This window comes from Ixodes scapularis, unplaced genomic scaffold, assembly GCF_016920785.2.
Source record: "Ixodes scapularis isolate PalLabHiFi unplaced genomic scaffold, ASM1692078v2 PGA_scaffold2__306_contigs__length_199485367, whole genome shotgun sequence".
Taxonomy (NCBI): Eukaryota; Metazoa; Arthropoda; class Arachnida; order Ixodida; family Ixodidae; genus Ixodes; species Ixodes scapularis.
The window spans coordinates 121,785,856-121,808,000 of NW_024609857.1; positions in this window are offsets into that span (position 1 = coordinate 121,785,856).

Genomic DNA, 22,145 nt, shown 5'->3' on the forward strand with positions numbered 1-22,145 from the left:
TTACAAGGCAGATCGACCAAACACGGCATTCATTTGCCAAAAAGGGCTTTATGAAGTCGATCGGCTTCCCTTTGGTCTTTCTAATTCCCCCGTGAGCAACCAGAGGCTCAGAGACACAGTCTTGGGGGATACTGAGTTTAACAGCGCAGAGGCGTACATGAAAGACGTGGTTGGGTTCTCAAATACTCTAGACTATCATCTTCATCTTTTGCAGCTCGTTCTTCAGAGCATGAGTAATGCAGGTCTAACGATCAACCCAGGAAAGGTACAACTCGCGTCAAATCGGATAGAACTTCTTGGGTTCGTAGTAGAGAACAGCTGCATTCAGCCGCAGACTGACAAATGAAGTGCCATTATGGCATTTCCCATGCTACAAGACGAAAAGAGGTTGAAGCGATATCTTGAAATGGTAGGATTTTACAGCCAATTTATCCCGAACTGTGCCGACATGACCCGTCCTCTTCATGAGCTATTACGTCAGGAGTCTACATGAAATTGGAGTTCAGTCCACGAGGTAGCATTCAAAATATTGGCAAGAGCCATCGCAGATACCGCGTCTTTCAGACTTCCCAATTAATGCACCATTTATGCTACAAATGGGCGACAAAAAATTGATCTACCGGCTTGTAAGCAGTGAGAGAGTGCCGGCGAGCTGGTAATTAATCGACATCTTGTAAACCCTGAGATGGGGAACGATAAAAAAAAACGGACGAACACAACAAAATCTCAAACGCAGCTAAATTTTATTGATATGAGCATACCAATAAATAGTGTGAGAGTCTATTTATTGGTATGCTCATATCAATAAAATTCAGCTGGGTTTAAGATTTTGTTGTGTTCGTCCGTTTTTTTATCGTTCCCCATCTCAGGGTTTACAAGATACCGACACATTTGAAATTTGGCCGAGAGCTTAGAATGCCCCTTGAAAACGGCCTTTTGATTGCCACTGATACTGGCTCCCACCGCTCGCACTCCGCTTTAGCACAACGACTATGCAGTAATATCACTGATGCAGTGCGCATGGCACGAGAGAATATCGAACACCCTCAATCGGAACAGCAGCAACAATATAACAAAGGCGAAGGGGGTGTTCAATTCTGTATCAGAGACCTAGTCCTCCGCCGAATCCACCCACTCAGTATCGCCGATAAAGGGTTCTCGGCTCCCCTAGCCAAGCAATTGGAAGGCCCTCTCGTGGTCGCAGCACGGTTTAGCATACCGACTTGTTAAGAATCTGCTAGCGCCACCAGAAAGCATTGTGGCAGACAACAATGCTAATAAAAGAAAAAGAAGTAGTGTGATGCCGAAAGTCAGCAGGTTCAGAAGTGTGTTCTTTTATTCCCACCCTCGTAACAAAATGGCGACGAGGTAAAAGAGGACCATGCAGACGTTTGGCAGGATCCCACCGTTCGAGGGGGGGAGGTGACGAATGGCCTGTGTACGTGGAACGACTTCACGAATTCTTCCTTGCCAACGATGTTCCTCCTGCAAAGACGAGATCCTTTTTTTCTGAGCTGCTGCGGCCCGAGGACTTACTCTTTGCTTCAGAACCTGGTGAAGCCGCAGGCACCCCAAGACAAGACCCTCAGCGAGATCCTGGCCCCCGCGGCCCACACTCCACAATCGGTCCCGTTCCCCTTATGGTTCTACCAACACACAGTCACCGCCAGTAGTCCCGGAGGCCGGTGTTTCACCGGACACCCCGGCGAAGCACCAAAACCAGCAAGGCGGCCACCTGGTGCATGATGGAGCAAAATAGACTTGTGGGGTTCGCATCCGATGCGAACTGGGACCATCAGCCTCAGGTGCCTCATAAACTTCATTCGGCCGCGCTACGCCACCGTTCCAGGACCGCGCTCTACAAGGGCGGTGCGCCCAAAATACGCCCTGTGTCTACACGGACAAGGAGCAAGCGACGCTGTGCGCCCTCTGCGAAGTGCCCCTTATCTCTGAGCGCAGCGCTCACGAGGGGACGTACACATCGAGCGCCAGCAACGACATCATGACAACGTGACGGCATCTACCTGGCCTTTCACGTCGGCCGATGTGGTGGCCGCATTGATCGTTGTTTCCCGACCATGCCCGGCAAGGCTGCGCAGCCCTCTTAAGGTTAACATCGACAATTAGTCACACCCGCCTCTTCGACCATATGTTCCTACACACCTCGACTTTTAGCCACGAGCGAACGTTAGGGGTTGTGGTATACCCGCTACCTGAGCCCGAGTCGCGCCTTCGGAACTTTTCTGGGTCCTCCGGGCTTCTTCGCTGACCCCCCGGGACCCACGTTGGGGCCCTGCGCGGACTCGGGTCCCCCCGGCTAGCTGTGCCGAGACGTGAGCCCGGGCTCATCGTCGAACCACAAGGACGAAGAGGACAATTCCGCCTTCCGCCAAGGACAACAGGTAGTGCGACGGTCGTCTGTTTTCTTTTCACGAACGGACACGTCTTGTGCAAGGCTGAACATTGGAGCGGGACCAATCCTCGATCGACCTGCGCACTGCGGTGATATTCGTGAGAACTTGTGGTACTGTTTGTGCGTGAGATTGCTACAGTGAGTGGTGATTTGAGTTCGGACGAAAAACAGTTGATCTTCTTGCCGTCTGGGTTGGAAGTGGTGGATCCTCCGAGACGAAAGTAGTTAGTCTAAAAAGCTGTATGTGTAAGGCGATCGCGCGGGGTTCTTCCAAAGGAAAGGCCGCAGGATGCCCTGAGGAACTACTACCTTCAGCCGTTTCGGCGGAACGCTTGGCACCGTGATGATATGCGACGAGCCTTAAGCACGCGCTTTCCCCATCTCCCCCATCCCCCCTCCCCAAAGGGGGTGGGGGGTGATGTCGGCATTTAAAAGACTAAAGAGTGTCGCGGGCGGGCGGGGCTAGCCGGTGCTCAGGGGATGAGCGCGTGGCGAGGACGAGCCTGGACACAATCGAAGGCGGTTGTCGCTTCTAGGATGCCCACAATAAATATATATACAACTATATGCAATGCAACCATATTTATTTCGGCTCTGCAGAGCCGAAATAAATATCAATATCAATCCATACATAACGGATCCTTGCGGCGATTCACACTGCAGATTCTTGCATTCTCCAAGGGATCCACCACACCCCGACACTACGCTAGCCTTCGACAACCATTTTGGTGCTGTTTTTGGCCAGGTCCTAAGACTTCTACGTCGTGCGCAACTGAAATTCGTCGGTTTAAAGCTAGGCCTAATGCTCAGCGCTTGATCTGACTGCCACGAGCACGGACACAAGTACCGCGACATGCCCAGCCTTAACATCCACGCAGCCTTCACCCGCCCAACGGGAGATCAAGCAAGGTATAGTGATGGCCAGCAGTGCTCCGAACTCCCCGGGTTCTTCTTCAAGGTCCCACCATAGCCAGGTGCACCAAATATAAGGGTAAAAAAAGCACCAGCAACATAAAGACCCTCACCCTCATCCACAAGCTTTGGTTGAACCTTCATCACCATGTTGGTGTTGTTGTTATTTTTTGTTGTTGTTTTTTGTTGTTGTGTTTTTGTTTTGTTTTTTTTCACTTGCGAAATGCACATGCTTAATTATTAGACATGGCGTCGCGGGCCTTCAAGGTATGGGCGACTTCCCTTTCCGCGGCACTGCGGCTCTCCAGAGCTAAAACAAAATATTATTATCACTATCTTGAATTTCCTTTGCGTTCTTATGCACAGTCCACTTAGTGTACTCTGTACGACTATTGCATATTGTCATAATTAGTTTCATAATTATTAAGTGTTTAGAACTGCATGAACGTGCAGTGGAAAGTATTATTGTATATAATGAGATTTCTTGTCCCACTAAATAAGGAGAAAATATGATTAGTACCATACGGAATAATATTTTTGGCGGATGTTTATGAAGTACGGTACAGAAAGTTTTGGAATAGTTTTGGTAAAATATTTTTACAGCAGCTTTCACGTCAAATCTAAACAAGCAATGATTGCTAAAATTACACAACCGCTCAATATATGTCTGTTTATTATACTCAAATGGTTGTTCTAATATATTTTTAGTGCAAATTGCGTAATTCTTCACGTTGCAGGTAAAAAATTCTGAAACAACACGTTTTGAAGTGCCGAGAGCTTAAAAAAATGTGGCAAAAGAATAAGACAATTGTGAAATATATTTAGCAATTTAGATAGTCTCTCTGAGAGCAGTCATGAGCTTGACTTCAAAACCAAATCAAACAAGCCCTGAGAGTTATACTGTAAATCAAATATGCTCACACATTCTGCATCTATTTATGCTCGTGTGCGTTCTGAACCGCGCTGTGACGATCGTGCTACGTCGTCCGTCGGGCTCAAGACCCGGAAGAAACGGTACACACGTTAGCCACGTTCGGGATTCAAAAAGCGCTCGAGCCACGCTCGTCGTACTCTTTTATTCTGCTCGTACAGTCTTTTGTCACAAGGATAGGACGCTCGACGAAATGTTCACGGTCCTGCGTGTGCATTACAACCCTGCGCCGTGCTTAATAGTTGAACGGTTCCGTTTCAATTACCGCAACCGCAGGAATGCCAATGCTGTGAACGATTTCGTCGCTGCGCTCCGCGGCCTCACAACAAACTGCAGTTTCAGCGAGCAGCTTGACTTGCTGCTTCGACATTGTCTCGTCTGCGGTATCAACGACACCGCCATGCAAACGAGGCTCCTTGAACTGACGGACCCTTCGTTTGACGACGCCGTAAAAGCAGCTTTGGTGTTGGTGGCGGCTTTTCGGCACTCTGCCGAGATTTCCCGTTCGTCACGACCAGCGCAACCAGCGTCTGAGTTAGCAGCGGTGGTGCTCCCAACAAACAAGATGGCGGCCACGGGGGGTGGTTCCTGCCCTTGCTGCGGTGACACACACCAGTCGCACCTATGCCTGTTCAAGCAAGTGTCGTGCCACTTTTGTCGTAAGCAAGGGCACCTTGCGCGTGTATGTAGGGCGAAGAAGCGGCAGTCCAGCTGTCCGATGCACGTTGAAGGCGCGGCCCCAGCTCGCGGCCGAGGCAACCACCGTCGGACCGGCGCGCAGCCACAGCGGGGTCCACATACGGAAAGAATGACTGGCACCGATAGAGCTCAACTACATATCGTCACCGAAAACACTCAGATTTTTTACATGTAGTGCCTGGCCCCCACCAACCAGTCGGTCCCGTTTTTCCTCGTCACCCTCGAAATTTGTGGCCAGCCCCTGCGCATGGAACTGGATACAGGGGCCAGCATTTTGGTCATTGCGGGGAAGCTTTTCAAGAAAACCTTCCCGTCCACCCTAGTCTAGGCCTCGGACGTTCTACTGTGAAGTTGCTCAGGCCAGCACTCCCCTGTCCAAGGCGCGGCCGAAGTCAGTGTCTGTTTCAGCAACAAGAAGACACGTCTGCCCCTTTTTGTAACAAGGGGGACATCACCCACGCTGCTTGGCCGAACCTGGAACTAGAGTCTGGGAATTCAGCTGCAGCAGTCCGAAGAGACTGTTGTCCCTGCACTGACCGCTGTGCCAAGGATGCTCTACGACTTCGAGGCGTTGTTCAACCCTGGTGTGAGCACCTTTCTGGGCACTGCTACAAGACTGCACACTCCGGGTGATGCCCGTTCCAGATTTTTCAAGCCAACGCCACTTTTTTTCGCACTCAAAGATTAAGTGTCGCAAGAGCTGCAGCGCCTGCAGCGAGCGGGCATTTTGACACCGGTAAAGACCTCTGCACGGGCTGCACTCATCTTACCGGTGCAAAAGAAAGATGTAAGTGTCCGAATCTGCAGAGATTTTAAAATTACCATCAGCCCTGTGACAGAACTTGGGCAGTACTCTCTACCACTCATTCAGGATTTCTGGGCGTCACTCTCTGGTGGAGGAAATTTTTCCAGACTGGACCTCAGCGACGCTTATCAGCAGGTGGTTCTGGACGAAGAATCCTACAAGCATGTGGCCATTTCCACACCGACGGGGCTTTTTCAGTACACGTGTCTGCCTTATGGCGTAGCCTCAGCCCCAGCCATATTCCAGCGAGAAATAGGCAACCTGATACGGGAATTGAAGCGCGTGGCAGTGTACCTGGACGATGTCCTCTCACCAGGGTCAACGACCAAGACCACATCCAGAATCTCTACCGGCTTCTGGCCAAGCTTCAAGAACCAAGCTCAAGTTCAAAAAATGTGTTATTATGGTTTCTAGGTTCCAGGACGAAGTACCTAGGCCACGTCATCACGAAGGACGGCCTGTCTCCCACTCCCCACAAGGTGGAGGCAGTGAAGAATGCGCCACAGCATGAGAATAAGAAGGAGCTCCAAAGCTATAGGGGGCTCATCAACTTCTACCGGCGGTTCCAGCCCAACCTTTCTGGACGCCTTTAACCACTCTATCTTCTGCCACAGAGGGGCAAAAGTGGACGTGGGGAAAGCGACAAGACGATCCGTTTCGCCTGAGCAAGTCTCTGCTGATACAGGCTCCTGTGCTGGTCCATTTCGATCCGGCCAAACCTTTGGTCCTCGCGGCCGATGCCTTCCCATACGGCCTTCGGGCCGTTCTCTTGCATCGAGACAGCGATTGTCCTGAACACCCTGTGGCGCCCTTTTCACGCCGGCTGTACTCCACTGAGCAGAATTACAGCCAACTAGACAAAGAAGCCCTGACTTTGGTCTACGGCGTGGAGCGGTTTCATCAATACCTGTGGGGAAGAGAGATTGAAGCATTCACTGACCACAAGCCACTGTTGGGACTCTTGGCGGCTAGCAAGGCGGTCTCTGTTCAAGCTTCACCACGGATCGTCCGCTGGGCTTTGGAACTGGCAGCGTACACTTACCAGCTGGTACATCAGCCCGGGAAGACTCTCGATAATGCGGATGCCCTCAGCAGGCTTCCCCTGCCAGTGGTTTCAACAATTGAGCAGGTTTCAGCAGACATCATCATGCTGGAGCAAGCTTTACGGGTGTACTCTCAGGACAACACTGGCCTAAGCGACCAGTAGAGACAAGGTTCTGTCCGAAGTCGTTAGAGTCGCCGGAAGAGGTCAGGGAATACCCAGTTCAAGGAATACAGCCCGTTTATCCACAAAAGGGCTGAGCTGAGCCTGCAAGAGGGCTGTTTACTCTGGGGATCCAGGGTAGTGATACCTCAGGTCCTATGTCCCCAGGCTCTTATACTGCTGCATGCAGGCCATCCAGGGGCGGAGAAGATGAATATGGTGACCCGGTTTGAGCGAAGACATTGCTCTTCACGTGCAGCGATGTCAGGTCTGAAAGGAACACCAGCGAGCACACCGACGCATTAAGATCACCCCTTGACCTTTTTTTGAAAGGCCATGGTCCCGCCTGCATGTAAACTTCGGTGGACCTTTCAAAGAAAGGTAATTTCTAGTAGTCGTCGACGCCTACTCGAAGTGGGTGAAATTACTCCGTCACTACCCCACCATTAGCGGCAACTATCTCTGCAGTGCGACTGATCTTCGCCGCCCAGGCACTCCCAGACTTCATAGTCTTGGACAACGGCCCAGCTTTTGCCAGTGCCGAGTATCTGGAGTTCCTGAGCAGAAACGGAATCCATCGAATGATGGTCCCTCCGTACCACCCAGCTTCCAATGGATTCCCCGGACTGGTGGTACAAACTGTCAAGACTAAGCTCAAGAAGTGCCAAGACGGGGATTTCTGCACAGAAGGGGCACGAATCCTGTTTCACTGCCAGACCACGCCGCACGAAGTCAATGGAAGTGCTCCATGCAAGCTGCTTATGGACCGCATGATCTAAACACCGTTGGACGTTATGCGTCCCAACCTGCGATCCACAGCACTGCTAAATCAGCTTAAGCAAAAGCTTTACGCCGACAGTGGTTGTCGTCCGGGCCCTTTGGCGGAAGTTGGAGCACCGGTATATGCCAGGAACTTCCGACGGGGTGCTCCTTGCACCCGGTCGGACGAAGCGCCTACCGCCTCTGCGGTAGGCGCTTCGTCTATTAATGTGCGCCTGCCCAATGGACCATGTGGCATCGGCATGGGAACGATCTTAGGCCCCGCAACGAGACCACAGCGGCGCCCACTGACGTCACTTCAGTCTTCCGGCCTGAGTTGCCAGACCGCGAAAGCAAGGCACCGATGCCCGATTTTCCAACTGGCAACCACAGCATGGACCCCCGACCTCGCCCAGTCCCTTAACTTCCACTGCGTCTCCCAACGACCCATCGGTCTTAACGAGTTCTGCGACCGGCGTTTCTCACTCAACCCCAGGAACCCCGGCCGTCGTCACGCCACTACGGAGGAGTTTAGAACACGAAGAGCCCCACGTCGGTACTCCCCCAGTTGACGTGTGCGCACGTGGTGTCCCCAGTTGGCGTGTGCACACGTAGTGTGTTATAGTCTTTTTTTTTTACTAAGGGCGGATGAGTGTCACTAGCTGCAGCGGTAACAGACTGCAAAAGACTACAGGCATAAAAAAAAGAGAATGACGAGCATGCCTCGCGCGCTTTTTGACTCCCAAATGTGTCTAACGTGTGTATCGTTTCTACCGGGTCTTGAGCCCGACGGACGACGCAGTCCGATCGTCACACTATGCGGTCAGGCGAGCTCAAGTGACCTCGTCGCCAGTGGGGCGATCGTACTACGTCGTCTGTCTGGCTCAAGACCTGGAAGAAACGGTACACACGTTAGACACGTTCGGCAGTAAAAAAGCGCTCGAGCCACGCTCGTCGTTCTCTTTTATTCTGCTCATGCAGTTTTTTGCCACCAGGTATCGCTACGGCTTCTGACACGTGCTATTGTCGCTTTTGCGTTTTCTTTATGTATACCTACCGAGACGCATTCTGGTCGATCCAAGGCGGCGTCCGGAGCCATTCCGAGGGCTCGCGCTCGGAGATTATCACCCCAATGAACCGTTGGCCGTTTACGACAAAGAGGAGCATCGTCAACTGTGTCCGTGCCGTGGGGCTCCCGAAACCCACCGGTCCACCCCGAGGGTGGGACAGCTGCGTCGCGCACGAGAGTCAGCTGCCACCACCAGGGCCTGTCATTCTCCGCTTGGCAGGCCATCGACCAAACTAGCTTACAGCGGGCCCTGGCGGTTGCTAGGCGCCTGCGCAGTGACATCTCCGGCGAACATTGTCATCAGCATCTATGAGGACGGTGGCAAAGAAATATAAAGCTACCGTCTTTCAATATCACCACCCATTACACACTTAGTCAGGTAACGGCTAAATACACGGGTCGGCCGATTTAGGCGTGACGTCTGACATTTTCTGGCATGACAAAAGTGTGACCCTGCAAGTAGCCGTTACATTCTGCTATTTCTACAACTCCTTAGACACCTTGGCGTCACATCAGCGCAACTAGCCGTGACATTACAGGCTCTGCACACCATGGATGCTACTATATGTTTGTCACGTCGATAATGTAACGCCTATGAAACCAGTAACTACAAAGGTCTCAAGACAAAAAATATTATACGCAAATTTACAAATTTGAGCTTCGCCAGAGGCCGTTGAAGGGGTTTTACAAGGGTACATTATAGAGCTCCAGCACCCAGACACGCCGGTGTGTGTGTGTATGGGGAAAAAAGGGGGGGGGGGGGGGATTTGCATTGCTACGATGGCAAATCGAGAGTGCGCACTGCTTTCTCTGTGGGCCTTGTTGACCTTGAAGGCCTCGCGCGAATGTGTTCCGTCACGGCTGTTAGTCTAACCTGAACGGTGACACGATTGCACACGTTAGGAAGGAATTTTTCATTTTGACTTGCGGAGGGGAGGGGGTAGCGTTTTTATTGGCTCACGGCTTTGGCTTTTTGTTTTTACCATCAGAAGGCGCGCGACGGAGTCTCGGACCCAATATCTCGTCATTGTTTCCGAACCATCGAAGGAAGGAGAATACTGTTATTATTTATAGCTCGATTAATTCTACCAATGTTTCTGCTTGGCTGTGGCCATTGAAGTTCACTTCGACATATATTCGAAGGGTAGTGCGCGGCCATAGTCGCAATGACGATTCTAACCATACTGAATTCATAAAAAAGCCAGCTGACCCCACCGGAACTGAGAACATCGCATCGCCGTTCGGGTGGTGTTTCTATCGTGGTCACGTGTCTGCAAATCGTGGACGTCATGATATTTTAGGTGAGCTTTCAGCTGTTATAATATGTAAACCACAGCAATAATAAAAGGTTGGTCAATTTTGCAATGTGATCTTTCAGCAGCGGACTGTGCTTCCCTACGGCCCCCGACCAGCATGCGTTGTGAGCCTTATTACCTACAGACATCAATATGTCACGGTGGGTAGGTACAGTTTAATATACCCTTTCCGGAATTCAGTCTGGGAACTTTGATCAATATCATCATCAAAAAAATGGCATATGTGCTATACTAATGGTGGCCTTCTGTTTACTGATGAAGGAAGAAGTTGAAGATGCTCCTAAGCAGATGATTCGAGGCCTACACATTCTAGACGTTAGCGCGACCTGAAGCAGGAATTGGATGCAAGAGCTGCGTAAGCGTTTATTTCTAACTCGGTCCCAGTCAATATGTTAGTAACACACACTCGGCTTCAAAACCTCTTCATGTGTAGAACTCTATCAAGGCACAAGGCATCTATGTGAGTTAGCGCTTCGTTCTGACTGGTTGCATATTTTTCGCCATCGACGCGGACAGAGATTAAAAGAGAACTGTACAATGAAGGGCACGTTCTCTTTTAACGTTGACTTGCGAAAGTGACGGTGCCCCATAAAATATTGCAGACCACAGGTTCATTGCCGCCATTAGTACGGTAAAAGTTAAACTGCCATTTGAGTCACCAGATGGCACTGAATTCCGGAAAGGGTCTATTGCTTGACAAAGCTCAATTAAGATAAACTCGAAGAAATATGTCTATACTCGTCGTTAGGATCCCCTGCCCCTTTCTGCAGAGTGGCATGCGAATGTATCATTCTATAATGTCCAATAGAACAGAAGATATACGTCAGGGGAGGCTATGCAGGGCGCAGAACCCGCCGTTCCGCTTCCACTACGAAGATATTCGAGGCGGTCGTCTCACATGGTTTGTGCGCCGACATCGTTCGGGTGGTCAAGTTGACAGGCGGATTTGTCTTCGCAGCAGACGCTCCTTTCGACATCGTAAAAACGCGTAGATGTGCAGCGCAACGAAGGTATCGACAGCCGACTCAGCGTCCGGTTTAGAGCCATTAGGCTTCCTAGATAACTGAACCCGTGAGTCGATTAAACAATTAGGAGCGTAAAGTATAAGCAAAATATGCGTGAAACGCATTTTTTTTTTTAATAAAATAATCAAAAAGTGTGTTTTTTTTTCGGAACTAATCACCCTGATCTTTTTTTTTTTTTTTTTAGAAATCCCGTAGTATGTGTCAATCGCTGCCGTCGAGAGTACGATTTGCGAGCCGTAAATAAGTTCGGGGAACGAAATGACATTTGAGCCAAATTCATTTTAGTTGCTGTGTGGCACTACAGAATTAATATAGGCCGCCTAGTTAATTCAGCAGTTAAAGTTTTTTTTTTCTCTGTAGAAGATTTTTTTATTATCTTAACCTGCGATGACAAAACTGTCTCCATGACAGTTTCAGAAGTTATTTCTAGCTTCAGAACAAGTTTACATTCGTTGGAAATAACTAATGAGCTACCAAACGAAGGATCCAAAAGATTTTTAGACTTCAAAATATGGTTGCACGAAGATCACGTCTGTTGGTCATTATAAACCAAGAGCAAACGAAAACACTTATTAATTATTGCATTCAAAGTAAGAAAAAAACATAGTTCTTATATGCCTGACCAATGCTTTGGGGAAATCACGCCGACATTTGTTGAAGGTAAGCTTCAATACCCAGATCTCAAGGCTCCAGTCAGCAGAATACCCAGCCTCTCTTTTATTATTTGTAGCCGAAAGGCTTTCAAAGAAGGTAAAAGGTTGGAATAACAAAAAAGAACCTTAAGAATAAAAAGAAAATACCGATAGCGATGCGCTATATACAAAAGACATTCAAAAAAGTTATAATGTTAGCAAAACGGGTTAACGTAAATGCTTCTTTCAAGCACCAAACAAGCTGGGTAGTTCATGTTAAAAAGTAAACAATGCAGTCAATCTAAAACAAAGATGCACAAAAAATACAAAGTCTCTTTGTTCAGTGTGCAGAAAAAGTGGTGTATTCCATACAACTCTGATGTGGCGAACAGTACGTTGAACAAACGGGTCGATGTATTAACCATCGACAACGAGAACATCAAAACAAAAGAAAAAAAACTCTCTGGCCATCTAGAGATTAACTGCAAAGACAATGGATCTGATCCTCACTTCACAAGTTGCACTGTGTTGGTGCGGAGTGGCGATCCTCTAATTAGAGAAATTATTGAGGCCGAGCACATCGTGCGACTCCACGACAAATATGTCAGTGCCCCTTCCGTTTCGTTATCCGCCCAAGAACTACACCACTTTGCTAAGTAGTCAGTGTAATGAGCGAAGATTGTTCAGCGTGTTTCGTCGTTTTCTTCATACCGCGGTCCTGCTTCATTTAAAGAAGTAAAAAGAGAAACGTGACATGTTTCGTCAGCCCTGTGTTTTTGTCCGTGTCCTGTCCTGTTGTCCTTGTTTATCACGCGCTTTGCTACTAACATTCTTGACTATGACTAACACTATACCATTTATTGGTTTCTGTGGCAATCATTATTAACATTAAATATTATTATTAATATTATTGTTGTTGTTTTTGTTGTCAAACATGCCCTGCACTCGTGGCTTTTATATTATTGCATGCTGTTGGTTTTCATTTAAATATGCCAGCACCAAAACCATTAGGTTGTCCCTGGCCACTTATAATGATTAAGCCACACTGCCGGCTGGGCCTTCAGCCTCTTCTGGAAGCTATAACCGAGGTCTCCCACAGTCGATCCGCGGGCGGCGGTTCCGGGGCCCTTCCGAGGGCTCGCGCTCGGGAGCCGTGACCCCAATAAGCCAGTAGACACGTGTGACGAAGAAGACCGGCGTCAATAACTGTGCCCGCACTGTGGGGTCGGGGCGGAACAGCTTCCCCGCTCTCGGGAGTCAGCGGCTACCACAAGGGCCGTCATTCTGCACCTGGCCGCGAAGGATTGAATAAATCTACAATGTGCCCTGCCGGTTGTTAGTCGCCTGCGTCCTGTCCTCCTTTGCTTCCATGTCCGGCGGACATCGGTATCAACATCTATGAGGACGACGGCGTAGACATATGAAGCCGCTGTCCTCCACCTTCACTATCACAGCTTGGGAGACAACCACTAGAACGTGGGAGGAGGCGGAGGACGAGAGGTAGATAGTGGGCTCCAGAAGAAGGAAGGGGGGCCCACGACGCGCAGGCCATTATCGCACGAGCCACGCTCGGCGCCCTGCGGCCATCATTCCCTTGCCATGAACTCCAGGTTAAATATGTGCTTTGACATCTGTCTGGTTGGTTCTTCTTGCGGGTGAGCGGTACGCACCGAAACCTACAAGCTGCATCCTCATTGCCCATGTCGTTTTCATTTTGTTTAACATTACTTTTTTGTTTTGTACAAATATTAGGTTAAATTTAAATGAAACAGTCGTTAATGAAAGGGTAACACCCTTAGGTAGAAAGACCTCTTGGTATGTGGTTTGTGTTTTGCTTGTTTCGGGACAAAGTCAAAGGAACGCGGATTTCGCAATATTTACCGCTTAGGATGTCGCAGACGTGGCCGTATGCCACTAATGGTTTCGGGAGTAACCTGATTCTCGGGAGAGAGACATACGCCTTCCCCACGGTGTAAGATAATACTCTTCAGGTGAAGACAGCGCGCTTCTCGCGCAGGGCAGATAAAGTTCGCTTTTCACTCTATCTCTCTTTCTCTCTCACACTATGGTTTCAAGCGGCGCCGGCAGATGACTCGTCGACCCGTGGGCACGGCAAAGACGGCTCGTGCCGCCTCATGCTACTCACGCGCAGAGCTCCAGCGAGGTTGTCGCTCGTGCAGAAAGACCACGGTGTTCCGGGGTGTCATGGCAACGAGATCATTTTTTTCGCTCTCACAGAGTTTCGCCGTTTGGCCGCCGGCGACACTGTCAGCCGCGGGCACGATGGCCGCGGAATGATGCAGCCTTTCGGATGCCCGTCGAACGAACACTATCTTATTCCTCGCGCCGCGCGTTCAGCCCCGCCGTGTCCTCACCTAAAGAGTGTATCTTACACCGTGGCCTTCCCCGACCGAGCCCGAACGAACGAGATGAGGGGAAGGGACCACCGAGCGAGGTGCCGAGATACACTTCCCGTACGCGTCAGGGAACTGGAGCACGGGGGAGGATTCCGGGAACTTAGCAGCGCGCGGGAGAAGAAAGGGTAGTCTATGCTGACTATCGGGGGGGACAAGACGCCACCAGAAAAGCACTCGCGTGGCTCCCAAGATCTGCAACCCAGTTTTAATATAGTATGTAAATAAAATGCGTATATATCTATTTCTAATCTTCACCCGGGTACGATCTGTGTTCCCCAAGGCGCAATCCGGGGTTGCCATCATTCCATCTCCGGCAACCACAACCAGAAGAAGCTAACACCACTTCATTTTTTTTTTCGGTATGGCCAGTGCAGATAATAAAAATCAAGATCTAAATTGTGTGCAAAATAATTATTTAAATCATAGTTTACACTAGAGCAGTCTTATTAGAATTATTAAAATCAAACCTTTGCTGCAAAAATATTCCAAGAAATAGTTTTTATTTACTGTTTTTCTTTCATTTGAAGGTTTTTTTTTCTCTCCCTGTGTATTTGTTTTGATCTGAGATAAAAAAAAAGGATCAAGCGCCTTTGCAAGCCAATCAAAACGTGAAAGAGAGAACCGAAAACTAGAAAAGTAGTGCCTTATTGCAAGCAAATAAAAATGCGACAAAAAAGTCAAACACAACGTTATTAGCTGACAAAAATCAAGCCGTTTTTGTACTAGTATAGAGGCGTGTTGCATTTACAAAATGTTGTTAATAAACTATGCTCTTAATTTATGGTAATTCTTTCCTCTGCGGTATTATCAATAATCGGACGAATTCATAGGAACGAATCTGGCGTGTTTAAAAATACTTGCACCAATATAAAAAATCACTCTTTTTTAGCTACAGTAATTTAAACCAAAGCAATCTGATGTAAATCAAATAAATCTGATTTATGAGATTTAGTGAAAACATTCGATGATATTTTGCAACCTAATGATGGTGATTTAAACACAGTCAGCATTCCTGAAAGTGCATATTTTCTTCAGAGTTGCATATAACTTTAAATATTTTTGATTTAAAATTAAATTTTTCCTGAAACCGAAACTACCTGCTCGAGAGGGACGCTAACACTGAGACTTGTGTACCATAGCAACGGTATAGCGGTCATATGTGACATCACGTTCGTACCGCGCAATCTTTCGGTGTGCGCGTAAAATAGAAAAGTAGCTAGTAATTTACTGCTTTAGTTTATAGGCTTTCAGTACCCGTATAAACATTTATGCGTATTCATGTAGAGTTAATGTCCGAAAAGCGAGTTGGGGTTCAAGCTCATTGTTGTCGCAGTGAAGGCAGCGTTGCATCCGTGCCTGCGTCACTCTATTTATACGCCGTGCAACTTCGATGCTCCTTCCGCCCCCGCGAAAGTTTGTTTACCCCCAAAATGAACCCCCTGCTTTTGTTTTCCCCCGACCTGAGCCAGTGACGGCGCGCGCGCGGCTGCCTCGTCATCGCTCGCTCCCTGCGCGTATTCGCGGTGCGGAGCTCGCGAGGGCGCTACTGTTTTTCTCATTCTGGGTAGTGCACGTGCTACCCACGCGGTTATGTTTTAATGATAAAGCATTAACTGTCCCACGGAGCGTACCGGCGTTATCGGCTCTTGAAGCCGCACCAAACTGCACTTAAAGTACCCTGTCCCATGGAGCGAAGTCTGAAGCATGTAGCAGTTAAACGGTGAATGAACTCCCCTTGCCTGGCGCGCGCCCTAGTTTGAAGGGACGCCACTCCATGGCGCAGCGGGCCCCCGTGCCGCAGAGCCGTATATTGGGAGAGTTTGGCCAGTAGGCGGAGCCAAGGCCGCCGCCAGCGCCGAATATTCCTCCCGCGGTTGGAACGTAAACTAAATATGTGACAACGCGTCGACCAATCAGCGAACCGCGACGTCACAATATTGGAAACGACATTTAAAGCGTGAAATAAAAACGTTCAATCTCGCAGCGGCACGACGACGACGACGACGACGATGTTTAGAAGATGCCACACCGGACGTCGGCGGTGCCTCAATCTAAGCCCTGGTTCATGGTACGCCGGAGGCGGCAGCTTTCTGCTTTGACTGGGCTACTCTCTTGAAGCCTGATGCTTCGAACCCAGTGAGCGACAGCACCATCATGCTCCTGGGGCTCCTTTGTGCAACCGTGCACCGATCGAACGACAGGCTGCAGATCCCCTTGACCCGCTGCTGACCCACCTCTACGAAATGTGGACATCTTCAAATTGGACCGTCTGCTTGACACTTTGTGACGTTCCAACACATGGCACGGGAAATTATCTAGGAGTCAAATGCGAAATTGACAATGGTTCAGAAATGTGTGTATTTAGAACGCAGATAGGCCAGAAGGAAAGGAAAACAAAGTATGCGATATTATCATTTTACGTTCCCTTTATTAAAGCATGATGATCTTTTTAACGCTATCCTATCCTAATTTTTTCCCGTCCGTCCGTCCGTGCATTTCCCGCTAAATTTAGCGGGGTATCTGAATTGGAATATAGCTCACGGGATGTCAATTTATGCCACGTGACCTCACGTCACGTGTTCCAAATACCCATTAAGTTTCCCTGCCAAAGTCGGCGGGTAAATTGATGTCACTTGACCTTTACACCAATTCAGTTTCCCAGCTAAATCGACCATTTTAAAAAGTCCATCGGGCAACATTGGCGGCCACCATTGTTTGGACACGAAACGCATGTTTGGAGCCGAGTCCTCGACGTCACGGTATGGGAGCGAGCAAATGCAAAAAAAGTCGTTGGGGCGGGCTTTTGAAAAAGGTCTATTAACGGAAAATTTAACGTCACGTAACTGACGTCAGCACCTATACATCGATTTCGGACATTTTGTTCTTACTTTAGCTCCATGTTCGAGAGAATACAAACTAGGGATAGGCATTTTATTGGTTGATTACCTACCTACCCATTAATCGATTAGTGCTTTAATCGGGATTAATTTTTTAACGGGTAAATCAGTTACGTCTTGGCCGACAAAAACAATTAAAATGTCACACTTCCACCACGGAGACGTGGACGAGTACACCTGTATGAAGGCAAACTTTAGGTGAACTATTGACCTAAAGCAAAGTGTAAGGGCGAGATTTGTAACTCCACACAAGTGCAGAAGGTTACACGTGTCCCAGTCACATCAAAGCAGCACGAGTGTCCGTTTAGCGCAGCAGAGACTATTGTGAGCAATCGAAGGAGTTCGATGTAGGATGTCGACTCACCCCCTTGCCTTAGTGGTTCAAGTAATAATATACGTTTCGTTGTCTTTTGACTGTTAATAGGTTAATAGAAAAATAAAATAAAGTAATAAAGGATTTTTTTTTTTATTGAAAACAAAAGGTCGAGAAGAAACTTCCGAGGACACCTAAGCACTTATGAGTTGGGCATGCGAAAGCGTGAATGTCGTTTTTCCGCTCCCTAATACCCCTGTCAGACGGGCTAGTTTAGTGTCACTACAAGCGAGTGCACTTCGCCCTTAGTGTCATTTCTGTAGTGTGCCACACGGCTCCTTCCTGAGGAACGCACTTCGCTTGGAGTGAGTTTGACGAACTCAGTTCGCTCGATCGTGCGCGTGGAATCAGTAGGAGTGTTTCAACAGTAAAAAATAAAGACAGAAACCAAAAGCGTGGCGTAAGTTTTATTTTATAAAGAAAAAGAAATTCGTGAAAGCGACGACATGTAAAAGAATGGCATTGCGAAAACAAAATAGTGGGGTGGACTTGGAGTTTAGGCTGATCTGAATCAAGACTAGCGAAGCGCTGAATTGATAAAAGACGACGACAAAGTCAGTCATTCATGGCTATCTTGGTTAGCAGAGAATGATAGAGCCTACTTTTGTTTCAGCATGTAACTATTCGAGACAACACGATAATTATGATCTGATTAGGCAGTGTCAGGGCCTCCTCGTAGACTTCCGTGGAACGAAGCGGAACGCCAAAGTTGGATATGCTTCGTTCTTTATCTTGGCTTGCGATGATCGATCAGAATAATCCAATTTGCATAAAAATCGTTCATTAATGTAACGTTGTTTTAGAGCACAGCTCCTAGGCACCTGTTTCAGGGTTGAGCGGCGTCGGCGTAACCGCGCGTTGCATTAAGGGCTGTCTCCCAAAATGACGTCACACGTGACGTCACGCGTGTCGCCACGTGTGACGTCACGAGGGTAAAATTTTCCCGCTAAAATTTGCGGTAAAAATTTTTGCTACGTTTGGCAGAAATTTTTTCCGCTAAATTTAGAGGGAAAAGTTTACCCGTGTGACGTCATGTGACGTCACAATCAAAATTTCAGATGTCCTGTCATCTAAAATTTTCCCGCTAAATTTTGCGGTAAAAGTTTTTGCTAAGTTTGGCTGAAAATTTTTCCACTAAATTTAGAGGAAAAATTTCACCCATGTGACGTCACGTGACGTCACACTTAAAATTTCAGATGGCGTGTCATGTGATGTCATACGTCAATTCAGCGGAAAAATTTACCGACTAAATTTAGCTGGAAATTTAGCTAAATTTTTACGCTAAGTGGGATGGGAACAGGAGAGGAGGATGGGAGGGTACGGAGGGGGAGCAGCTGGCATACCCTCCCCTTCGGTCCAGGGGCGGATGCAGGAATTTCCTGAGGGGGGGGGGGGGGGGGGTGTCAGGTGTTGGTCAGCGTACCATATGTTTAGGAACCTCCTCCCCCTCTTCCTCGTTTCACGCCCTAAATTTTGCAGATGAAGAAATAAAAGAGTGGGGTCAGGACATCCGGACCCCCCCCCCCCCCTTTCTCTAAATCCGCCCCCGTTCGTACCCTTCCTCCCTCCTCCTCAAGGGCTTCACTCTAATTCGGCATTTCAGAGAATTGTAAACGTCAATTTTTTTAAAGTGTCTTTATTAAGGGGTATGGAAGCCGAGTGGGCTAGCGCCCACCTGATCGGAGTACGTGGAGAGGAAGCTCGCGCTGGAGAAGGAGAACCCAGTGATTCTGAGCTCAATCCCCAGCCCTGCCCGAAGAACACACTTCCAATGAAGTGAGTTCGGGGAGCACACTACGCTTCCTCCGGTAGACCGAGTGTGTAATCTCGATAGCAGTGTTCAAGGAGTTAAAATAACAGAAGAAATTAACGCTGCGTAAAATTAGTATTATTTTGATAGGACTAATGTTAGATGCGCACTTGTTTTCTGTTGGCAGGAAAGTAGTGCATTGTAGAAAAACAAGCGGCTAATCTAGTTTCCAGCCTTGGCCCCTGCGCGACGGCCGACGAAGGCCAGGAGGCACCTGCACGACTCCACCAGGAATCTGAAGGTGGCAGGAGAGACGCGAAAGGCTTTCTTGAAGTAGAACTCGCCCAAATGGGGCAAGGTGTCTTCGAACCACCGTTCGTTCCTCTGGAAAGTCCACCGTTGTCGACTGATCACGGGTAGGTGGTCGGTCATGAGAGTGGCTATGGTGAAGGCATTGGCCTGCAGCTGCTGATCGATGTTACTTGGAAATCTTGCCTGTGCGTCGGCATCCAGGTCCAGCTGCCTCTTATCTGAAAGGCGTTGGGCTCTCACAGAGAAAAGTGCCCCAAACATGCGCTTCCACTGTCCAACATCGCGGATATTGCCCTCCGGCTCGTCCTCCACACACTCCATGATGTTTCATTGCGGCGAGTGGCGAGTGGGCTCGCGCACACTAGCTCGGAGCACGTGGAGCGAAGGCTCGCGCTGCAGAACCCAGGAATCCTGGGTTCAATCTCTACTTCTGCTCGTTTCGATCTGTACTCCGTTTCACCTTATGTTGTACCGCAGACAAGGCTAGATGCGCGAGCTCATAGCGTTGGGAGCTGCTCTTAACGCACGAGAGCTTGCGCCGCCTTGATATGCACTAGAGCAAAGAGCTCGCGCTTGTGGCCTTTTCTGCGGTACATCATAAGGTGAAACAGAGCATCGTACCGGCGTGCGGACGTGTATCACTGGCTTGTAATAGCTGATCGTAATGATGAAATTGGATTTAAATTTTGATTAAAACTCGTGACTTAGCGCAACAATGTGTGGTAACGTGTTTCTAAGAAGACGACGAAGTTATTTATGAAAAAATGCGTATGCACTGTAATATGTTGCGTGTCCATTACTTACCCATCGTTATTGCCATCATTTTGGAGGGACACTAAGTTTTCCCGTGTAGCACCAACACACTTGGAGTGTGTTTCGACGGGTTGAGGTGCACTCGCTTGTAGTGACACTAAACTAGCCCGTCTGACAGGGGTATTAGTTACGTTTTTAATACAATACCCTCCCTTATTTCGCCTGCGGTGTGCTGGCGCGGACGGCCACGTTTCGCTACTGCCGAGGCTGCCGAGCGCGCGCTCTCGTGAAGTGGCCGCAGCAATCCCCCCCCCCCCCCCCCCCCTCCAACAACGCATAACACGAGGGCGATGGCCGGCCCGCGCTTTCGTGACGTGGTCGCCAATGGCTATCTAGGAGCCGTTTTGCTCGCCCTACAAAAAATAAGGATTTTTTTTTTTTTTTGCGGCTACAGACGCCGCCGGCTCCGCTCCATGGACTAGTTATGCTTTCGCATTAAAAGCAGTTTAGGAAATAAGGAGGTATCGTAATGTTTTGGGTGACAAGTTCACTGATGGCGTGCTTATGCAGGTGTGGGAGTTTGGGTGGGCCGGTCTGTGGGTGCGCTCCGTTATCCGCTATGCTCTGTTCACTCTTAGAAGGGTGCGAAAACGAAATGACGTGAGCGCGAGCTCTCTGCTCCTCGCTTCAAAGTCGGCCAGCGAGAAGCACAATGCGTATCGCGCTCGTGACATCAATACATCTTGCATGGTCGAGGGTACTGTAGTTGCAATGCAATGCTGCTTGTTGCCGGCCACGCGTGACACTCTCGCCTAATAGTATTATCCTAAGGCGAGAGTTCGAGGTCGCTGCTTTGAAGCGTTCTTCCTCAGAACTGAGCTCGCGCTAGAAATGCACTTCTCAAAGCCAGGAGCGCGGGATAGCTCGCGCTTGTAGCTTTGGCTGCAGTCTCAACTTATGGGTAAAGGGAGTATAAAGGCGTTAGCGTTCTCCACCAAGTCACATTCAGGACTAAGTAACTCCACGAGAGAGCCATACCGCCGCGAACTGGCGCTTCTTCTTGGGAACTTATGACGTCGCGGCATTCCAACGGAGCTTCACAAACCGGGACGTAATTTTGAAATTCGTTCTTTCGTTCTTAAAATTGGTTTTCTTGACTCCTCTGCTTCCAGCCTAGAAACACTAGTCTAGGTTAGTGTTTCTGGGCTGCCGGCCTAACATAGACCAGATCTAAGCAAAGAAATAAGTGCAAAACATTTCGTTTCGGTATACCCCTTTAATCTGAGACTGCAGCCAATGCTACAAGCGCGAGTTAGCCCACGCTCTTGACTTTGAGACGTGCATTTCTAGCGCGAGTGCTCGCTCTACGGCAAAAAGCTTTAAAGGGGTCATGAAACGATTTTCCTACTTCTTCCTCCTTAGCTTTAATCCTCAACTCGAATGCGAATTGTGAAATCACGGGGTCGTGGCATTCCTTCGGCACCGGTGTGATTACTCCTAGCTTCCACCGTGCTTTTTATGCACACCATAGAACTTGTCATTCCCCAGTGACAATAAGTTCCGTCAGGGCACTCATTGGCCACGAACGCGAATCCAAATATTCGTCGACAGATTGATTGTTGACGAGCGCATACGTCCGAGTGACGCAGTTCTCGTGTCCAATGCGTGAGCTGGGCTCTGCTGACGTCAGTTTGGCGCCCGTGACGCGCTTTTGGAACCGCGGATGTATCATAGTGAAAAGGCGGAGAGCTTTCGAAGGCAAGAAGGTACAAAATAGTCCGCTATATTTTCAAATGTTCGTACCGAAAAGCTGGCTTTTGACTTTCTAGCCTCTTTCTTTTGGCCAACTAAACAATATGCGATTAGTAAAGTCTCAAT